This window comes from Camelus bactrianus, chromosome 30 (genome assembly GCF_048773025.1).
Source record: "Camelus bactrianus isolate YW-2024 breed Bactrian camel chromosome 30, ASM4877302v1, whole genome shotgun sequence".
Taxonomy (NCBI): domain Eukaryota; kingdom Metazoa; phylum Chordata; class Mammalia; order Artiodactyla; family Camelidae; genus Camelus; species Camelus bactrianus.
The window spans coordinates 18,460,525-18,469,581 of record NC_133568.1 but is presented as its reverse complement, the minus strand read 5'-3'; the positions used below and the strand labels follow the sequence as shown (position 1 = coordinate 18,469,581).

The window sequence follows — 9,057 nt, the reverse complement described above, 5'->3', positions numbered from 1 at the left end:
TTAAGTTGGTTATGCTAAAGAGATGGGAAGAAACTTTTGGCCTAGTGAGTACTTTATTTGACTTTCAAAACAACTTCTTTGAAGCTGATGATCTCACATCTACTTTTAATATAGTAATTATTCCATTACCTGAGATTAATTTAATTGTAGTCAACTGTAGTTTCAAGTCATTCTCTTAAAATGTGCTTAATGTTTGGCTTAGTTTGAATGATCCTTAAAAAAAGATCATTTTGGACTTCAATAGGGCTTACTTGACCACTTGAAGAATTCTGGGATATGAGTAGTTTCTGAGCATGGGGCATATACATAAATTTTATAACATGTTCTATAAAATGTGATTGCAAAGAAACTTAAAACATCCAAGTGAAGGTGAACTTTGATGTGGTAATCGCGTATCTGTGATACTTAGTGCAATATTTAACAAATGTTTATTAAATACTTGCATTTGCAAATAAGAAAAAGCCCTAGGGAGGAGGGTATAGCTCAGTGGTAGAGTGTGTGCTTAGTGTGCACAAGGTCCTGGGTTCAATCCCCAGTACGTTCATTAAAAATAAATAAATAAATAATTTAATTAACTCCTTCCCAACCCTCCCCCCTCCCCCCGGCAAAAGGAGCTAAAGGAAAGAAGGAAGGAAGGAAGGAAGGAAGGAAGGAAGGAAGGAAGGAAGGAAGGAAAGAAGGAAGGAAGGAAGGAAAGAAGGGCCCTAGTAAGGAGAAGCCACGAGATAAGAGAACATTTCCAAAAGCTAATTTCTTACATTAGTTTTGTAAGGTGTTAATAGGTCTTGCTCAGAAAAGGGACTTGCTGGTTAAATCAGCTTGAATTATGCTGGGATAAATAGATACATTTTTTCCTTTGAGGAGCTTCCAATATGTTCTAAAATAGTTTTGTCCTTGGTTTGTTGTTGTTGTCGTCGTTGTATGTGTGTGTGGGTGTGTGTGTGTGGGTGTGTGTGTGTGGTGGTGGTGGTATGCCTCTCTGGACTAGGATTCTGCAGAATATACTAAAACAAACATAGATGAGATGATGAAGTCAGCTAGTAGAGGGAAAGAAGAGGATGGGCAGAGAAAGGAGTGATACATGTTAACGGTGGGGCAGTAGAGTGAAGATTTATGTGGGTTGAAACGAAATGGTCATCCAGTTCCATTGTCTATAAAGCAATTTGATACTTATTTATTATTTGATACTATAAGGCCCAGGCTCCTTGCTATCATAATATAACACATACATAGTACATATATATACTTATTTATTTGCAGTGCCCCTTGTCTCACTCCCCTCCCCAACCTCATATACACATCTTGCTCCATCCCACCCTGATCAGGGCTAGCCAGAGGGAGTATTCTTTGCTTGTAATCCGAAGTGCTTAATATTGAATAACAATAAATTATATCATTTAAATAAATTCATTATCTAAAATTTTACAGTTTTTTTTACTTTCCAGATTCATTCACGTACATTACCTCTTCTATTTCTCCCAACAATCCCTACAATAAAGTAGGCATTATTTTTACTGTGTTACTAATTAAGATAGTGTAGTTCTTAATCTCTTGAGGGCAATGATTGACTCTTTTTTGGCAGAACAAGTCTTCATTTTGAGAATATTGCAGCCAGTTAGAAGCTCTGGTTCCTAGGCACTGTATCAAAACCACTTCTATATGATTTTTCCAAATGCTCCCTAAAGCTGAGAGTCCAGAATCCTGCAGAAAGTATACGATTGAGCTGGAATTCCAGTCTCAGTGTACTGACTACAAAGCCCATTGTTTTTCTACTAACATGGTGAGGTGCGTCTTCCTACCAGAAAGTCTTATAACCAGATAGCAGGTGAAACTAGACTGTACCTGAAGATGACTGTTGAATGAATGAATGGATGGTTGAATAAGGCAGCCGTGGAGGCCAGGTACCAATTTAAAATTACAAAATTGAAAGGTAGAGTGTTTGTTAAAATTCCTTTTATAAAACATCATTTGAAATTGCTTTTGGATGGAGGAAATCCTTTTTAAAAAGCCATATCTGTTGCAGAGATTATAGAAGTTAAGAAAAACTGTAGATTCCACTTATGTAATATTTACATTTTACTCTTTTATGAAGAAATCAGTGGAAAAGTATATGAATCACATCTTTTCTTTCTTCAAATAGTATCTATCATGTATTTTCCATGTACTAGTAATTGAAAAGAATGAAAACACATAAAGGGCAGTGAACTGTAGTTGGGAACTATTAAATATCCTGTGGAAAATTATCCTGAGTCTCATTAACGATGATTTAGAAACAGTCATGAGTATCATTTCAAAATCTGCCATTTTCTAGCCATTTTGTTCTGTGAGTGGTTGAAAATCAAACCCGTACAATTTGAATTCCTGTGAAATTATAGCACAGTCTTCTGTCCTTCAATAGCAATGCTTAAAGCCACTGCCAGCCCATCATCATTCCACCAATCTGAAGAAATTTGATGTCCTGAATATCCTTTGGTGTATGTAGATATTTGAAACAGCTCTTCTGGCCAAGAATATAGATCATTTGCCAAATAGGGGCAAGATGATAGATAGTATCATGGCAGAGGAGCAGATGTCACAAAAAATGCTAATGAGGAATGAAATTTTATGGAGAAAAGCTAGCAGACAGAGCTGGAGGAAAACAGATGGGGTAAGCCTGAAAGTGGCATCCTTGTGTTGGCATTTTGTTTTCAGAACAGTTGTTCTAATACAGACTTGTCAGGTATAAAATGTGTTTTATCTTACTATTCAAATTATATGTTATATTCTGGTTCATCATGAAATGGTTCTTTACAGCATCAGTCTCAGTCATGGATCTGAACACTGTTGATTCAGCAACCTTCAGAGAAAGCTGTGTGTACAGTACATTTTGGTTTTTTTCCTTTATATTTTATTGTATTGATTTATAATGTTACGTTTCATGTTTCACATATAAAACAATATATTTCTACTTTTGTAGTATAGAAGCGTGCTCACCACCAAAAATTTAGTTTCTGTCCATCACAGTTGATCTCCTTCACCCATTTCCCCTCTGGCAACCACTACTCTGTTCTCTGTGTGTTTGTTTTTGTTTGGTTTGGTTTGTTCATTTATGTTGGTTGATTGTTTGTTTGTTATATTCCACATATGGGTGAAATCGTATGGTATTTGTGTGTCTCTTGTCTGACTTATTTCACTTAGCACAATAACTGTCAAGAGCCACCCATGTTGTTGCAAATGGAAAGATTTCATCATTTTTACAGCTGAGTTAGCATTTCATTCTGTGTGTGTGTGTGTGTGCGTTTGTGTGTGTGTTTGTGTGTGTGTGTGTGTGTGTTTGTATCCACATCTTCTTTATCCCCTCATCTGTTGATGGGCCCTTAGGTTGTTTCTGTATCTCGGCTATTGCCATGATGAACATAGAGATACGTTTATCTTTTCAAATTAGTGTTTTCATATTCTTTGGAGAAATACCCAGAAGTGGAATAGCTGGATCATATGGTAGTTCTAAGTCTTAATTTTCTGAGGAATCTCTATACTGTTTTCATAGTGGCTGTGCCAGTTTACATCTCTCCAACACTGTATGAGGAGTGCCTTTCCCCCACATGATTGCCAGCACATGTTTTTCTTGCCCTTTGATAGTAGCCAGTCTTCTAGGTGTGAGGTAGTATCTCACTGTGGTTTTAGTTTTCATTTCCCTAATAATCAGTGGTGCCAAACATCTTTTCATGTGCCTATTGGCCATCCATCTCTATATCTTCTTTGGAAAATGTCTATTCTGCCCGTTTTTAAATTGGGTTGTTTGTTTGGTTGTTGTTGTTGAGTTGTATGGGGTCTTATATGTTTTGGATTTTAACCCATTTTTGGATATATTGTTTGCAAGTATCTTCTGCCATTCAGGAAGCTGTCTTCATTTTGTTTATGGTTTCCTGTGCTGTACAGAAGTTTTCAGTTTGATGTAGTTTCATTTGTTTATTTTTTCTTTTGTTCCTCTGGCCTGAGGTGACATATCTAGAAAGATATTGCTAAGACTGATGTCAAAGAGCATACTGCTTATGTTTTTAGGAGTTCTATGGGGTCAGGTCTTACATTCAAGTCTTTAATCCATTTTGAGTTAATTTTTGTATATGGTGTAAGTTAGTGGTCTAGTTTCATTTTTTTTGTACGTGGCTGTTCAGTTTTCCCAGCATCCATGTTAGAGAGACTGTCCTTTCACCATTGTATGTTCTTTGCTGCTTCGTCACAAATTAATTGCCCATGTGTGTGTGAGTTTATTTCTGGGCTCTCTCTTCTATTCCATTGATGTATATATTTGGTTTTCTGCCAATACCGTACTGTTTTTATTACTATAGCTTTATGATATAACTTGAAATTAAGGACTGTGATACCTCCAGCTTTGTTGTTTTTGTTTTTGTTGTTTTCTTAGAATTGCTTTGGCTATTAGGGTCTTTTGTAGTGCCATATAAATTTTAGAATTTTTTGTTCTATTTCTGTGAAAAATATCCTCAGGTTTTGATAGGGATTACACTGAATTTGTAACTAATAGTTGTAGGTAATATGGGCATTTTAACAATGTTAATTATTTCAATCCATGAGCATGAAATATCTCTCCATTTACTTGTGTCTTCTTTAGTTCCTTTCCAAAATGTCTTAGTTTTCATTGTTATAGGTCTTTCACCTCCTTGGTTAAATTTATTTTTAGGCATTTTGTTCTTTTTTTGTTGTGATTGAAAATTGGATTTTTTTCTTCATTTCCCTTTCTGCTGGCTCATTATTAGCATATAGAAATGCAACAGATTCTTGTATGTTGATTTTTTTATCTGGCAACTTTATTGTGTTCATTATTTCTAAGGTTTTTTAATGGAGTTTTTATAGTTTTCTATATCTAAAATCCTATCATCCACAATAGTGACAACTTTTAATTCTTTTCAAATTGGATGCATTTTATTTATTTTTCTTGCCTAATTGCTTTGCCTAGGACTTTCAATACTATGTTGAATAAGAGTGGCATAAGTGGGCACTCTTGTCTTGTTTCTGATCTTAAAGGAATGGCTTTCATGTTTTTAACCATTGAATATGTTAGCTGAGGATTTGTTATATATGGCCTCTTTTATGTTGAGGTATGCTCCTGCTATACCCACTTTATTAAGAGTTTTTAATCATAAATGAGTGTTGAATGTTGTCAAATGCTTTTTCTTCATCCATTGAGATGATTATATGGGTTTTTAAATACTTTTTAAATTGAAGTATAGTGAGTTTACAATGTTGTCTCAATTTCTGGTGTACAGCACAATGCTTCAGCCATACATCAGTATACATATATTCATTTTCATAGTGTTTTTTATTCTTTATTTTGTTAATATGGTGTATCATGCTGATTGATTTGTGAATGTTGAACCATCCTTGCATCCCTAGAATAAATCCCTATTGATTGTGGTGTATGAGTCTTTTAGTGTATTGTTGTATTTGCTTTGATTCTTTTTTGTTGATTTTTTTTTTTAGATATTTGAAATACAACTTTATTCTGATTCTAAACGAAAAGGAATGGGAATGACAGTAACAAACAAGATTTCACCACTGAATATTGTGATGTGACTGTAGCAGTCTTATATTTGAAACTCAGGGAGGAAACAACTGCGTTCCAAAACAGCTAAATATGCAGGTCCAAAAAAATGAAGGTTTTTTTTTTTTAACTGCCACATTCACTCCAAAGCCCGTTCATCTCCTTCAGCATCCCAAAGATCAAGCACATGTTCTGCTTAGCTATAAAATAAAGTGGCAAACACGCTACACTACTGACATCACGGAACAGTTGCCTATAATACTGGACTTCTGATGCTGGGCTCCAGCTTCACTTTCTCACAGGTCGTCATCTTCATCCGAGATAGCAGTTGTCTGCTCAACCTCTAGATCGTGCTCATACTGCGCAGCCAGGGCTGGGTCCATGACCACCTCCGGCAGGGCCAGAGCAGGCATGGCGACGAACTCCAAGTTCGGGTCTCCGATCAGTTTTCTAGCAAGCCAGAGGAAGGGCTTTTCAAAGTTGTAGTTACTTTTGGCAGAAATGTCATGGTACTGAAGATTCTTCTTTCCGTGAAAGACAATTGATTTTGCCTTAACTTTTCTGTCCTTAATATCCACTTTGTTGCCACACAACACAATGGGGATGTTTTCACACACTCGCACCAGGTCTCTATGCCATTTCGGCACATTCTTGTAAGTAACTCTTGATGTTACATCAAACATTATAATGGCACACTGAGCTTGGATATAATAGCCATCTCTCAGTCCACCAAATTTCTCCTGACCAGCTGTGTCTCATACGTTGAACTTAATAGGCCCTCTGTTGGTATGCAACACAAGGGGATGGACCTCAACACCCAAGGTATCTACATACTTCTCAAATTCACCAGTCAGGTGACGTTTCACGAATGTAGTTTTTCCAGTACCACCATCTCCCACCAATACAAGTTTGAACTGAACTTGAGGTTCTTCTTGGGCAGCCGTCATGATGTTACTTCCAGAAGCGTCTCCGTGCCCGTCGGACTGAAGCTGTTGATATTTTGTTGAGGATTTTGCATCTATGTTCATCAGAGATATTGGCCTGTAATTTTATTTTGTGTGTGTTGTCTCTGGTTTTGGTATCAGGATGATGGTGGCCTTGTAAAATTGAGTTAGGAGGTATTCCCTCCTCTTCAATTTTTTGGGAATAGTTTGAGAAGGAGTGGCATTAAATTTTCTTTGAATCTTTGGTAGAATTCACTTGTGATGACATCTGGTCCTAGACTTTTGGCTTTTTGCAGGGAAATTTTGATTACTGTTTCAATGTCTGAACTGGTGATCAGTCTATTTAGATTTTCTATTCATGATTCAGTCTTGGGAGATTGTATGATTCTAAGAATTTGTCCAATTCTTTTAGGTGGTCCAATTTGTTGTTGTATAGTTGTTGATAATTGTCTCTTATAAGCCTTTGTATTTCCATGATGTCTGTTGTTGCTTATCACTTTTATTTCTGATTTTTATTTATCGGAGCATTCTATCTTTCTTCCTGAATGAGTCCAGCTAAAGGTTTGTCAATTTTGTTTATCCTTTCAAAGAACCAGTTCTTAGTTTCATGATCTTTTCTATTGTCCTTTTAGTCTTCATTTATTTCTGCTCTGATTTTTATTAATTCCTTTCTTCTACTGACTTTGAGCTTCGTGTGCTCTCCTTTTTGTAGTTTGTTTAGATAGAAGGTTAGACTGTTTATTTGAGATTTTTCTTGTTTCTTGAAGTAGGCCTGTATTGCCATAAATTTCCTTCTTAGTACCACCTTTCCTGTATCCTGTAGATTTATGTCATATTTTCATCTTCATTTGTCTTCAGATAATTTTTGATTTCTCCTTGGGTTTCTTCATTGACCCATTAGTTGTTTAGTAGCATGTTGTTCAGTCTCCACATATTTGTCACTTTTTCAGCTTTCTTCCTGTAGTTGATTTCTAGTTTTGTATCATTGTGATCAGAAAAGATGCTTGATAAGACTTCGATCTTCTTGAGTTTATTGACCTTGTGTCCCAGCATATGGTCTATCCTTGAGAAATTTCCATGTGCACCTGAGAAGAATGTGCATCATGCTGCATTTGGTTGGAATGTCCTTTGCAAATCTGTCAAATCCATCTGATCTAATGTTTCATTTAAGGCTGCTGTTTACTTTTTGGGCTTTGTGTCTGTCTGATCTATCCTCTCATGTAAGTAGTGTGTTAAGTAGTTACTATTTTTGTGGTGTTGTCAATTTCTCCCTGTAGGCCTGTTAATAATTGTTTTAATTGTTAACAATAATTATTTTGGTGCTTCAATCTTGGGTCCATATATATATATATATTAATTATTATTATGTCTTCTTGGTGAATTGTCCCCTTTATCGTTATGTATTGTCCATCTTTGTCTCTTGTTACCTTTTTTGACTTGAAGTCTATTTTGTCTGATGAGTGTGGTGACACTCACTTTTCTGGCTGCCATTTGCCTGGAGTATCATCCCTTCACTTTAAACCTATGTCTATCTTTAGAGCTGAGGTGAGTCTCTTGGAGGCAGCATATAGTTGGATCTTCTTGTTTAATCCATCCAGCTATCTATGATTGATATTTTTCAATTCTCTGTTAATCATATCACAATATTTCATGACTTTAAGTTTTGTTTCCGGAGAATTGCCATTTTCTTTCATGGTAGTGTTACTGTGGTTCTTCATGGTTCTTGATGAGTGGTTCCTCTGTGGGTGCAGCAGAAGCAGCAACAGGTTAAAAATTAGAGGTCTTTCTTTTGTTTTCCAGTAGGTGGTGTTATAGCACAAGTTTTTGGTTTTTTGCTTGAGCTCCCTCTGGTTATATTTGCAGTGGGCACTTTTTACCCTCCAGTTTCTCTGTGAGGAATGTGGCTTCATGGCTTCTTTATCACTTCTTGTGCCTCTAGGTTTCTTGTTGCCATCCTTCTGCCATTGCCACTCTCCTTGCCACCTAGTGCACCAAGATGGTGGGCTCTTCCCACATGTCTAGGCATTGCAGGTTCTGCTGCTATTGGGGTCAGGGAAGGAGAGGGGAACCAGGGTCCTGTGGGTGCCTCTCCTGTATCTAGTACTGTAAGATTCACAGACTCTGCCACTGAGAGTTGGGGGGTGGGGACCAGGATTGTGGGAGCCTCCATGGCTGGAGGGATGGGGTCCAAGGCCCCACTGCTGCTGCTGCCTAATTATCCTCAAGTACCCTGAACTTATTGGTGACATATTATCATTGTTTATTTTCATATTTGTATCCACACTGGATTGTGAATTCATCAAAGCAAGAATCTCTATCTTTTCAGTCTTGTGTCTCCAGTTATGTGCACTGTGAGGGTGACAGAATGTGCTTGATAAATATTTATTAAATAAATAAGTGAATCAACTACTCCTTGATATATCTCTCTATATGGATGACCTATGGACAGCCTAAATTCTGTTTTTAAACAATTCTTTGTTAAGAATTAGCTCATTATTTCTCCTCTTGATTTTCTTAACTCAGACTTATGCACACATTTATTCAAGTGAGAAAATCATAAGTACAGATGATCCT

General features: G+C 36.6%; 1 non-coding gene and 1 pseudogene across 1 annotated transcript; one reads left to right on the top strand and one right to left on the bottom strand.

Moving 5' to 3' along the window:
* Positions 1-472: 472 nt before the first annotated feature.
* Positions 473-544, top strand: TRNAT-AGU (transfer RNA threonine (anticodon AGU)). Its single transcript has one exon. It is a non-coding gene; the product is annotated as a tRNA-Thr (tRNA).
* A 5,271-nt stretch (positions 545-5,815) lies between these two features.
* On the bottom strand, positions 5,816-6,520 carry LOC105073991 (GTP-binding nuclear protein Ran-like; annotated as a pseudogene).
* Between the last annotated feature and the right edge of the window lie 2,537 nt (positions 6,521-9,057).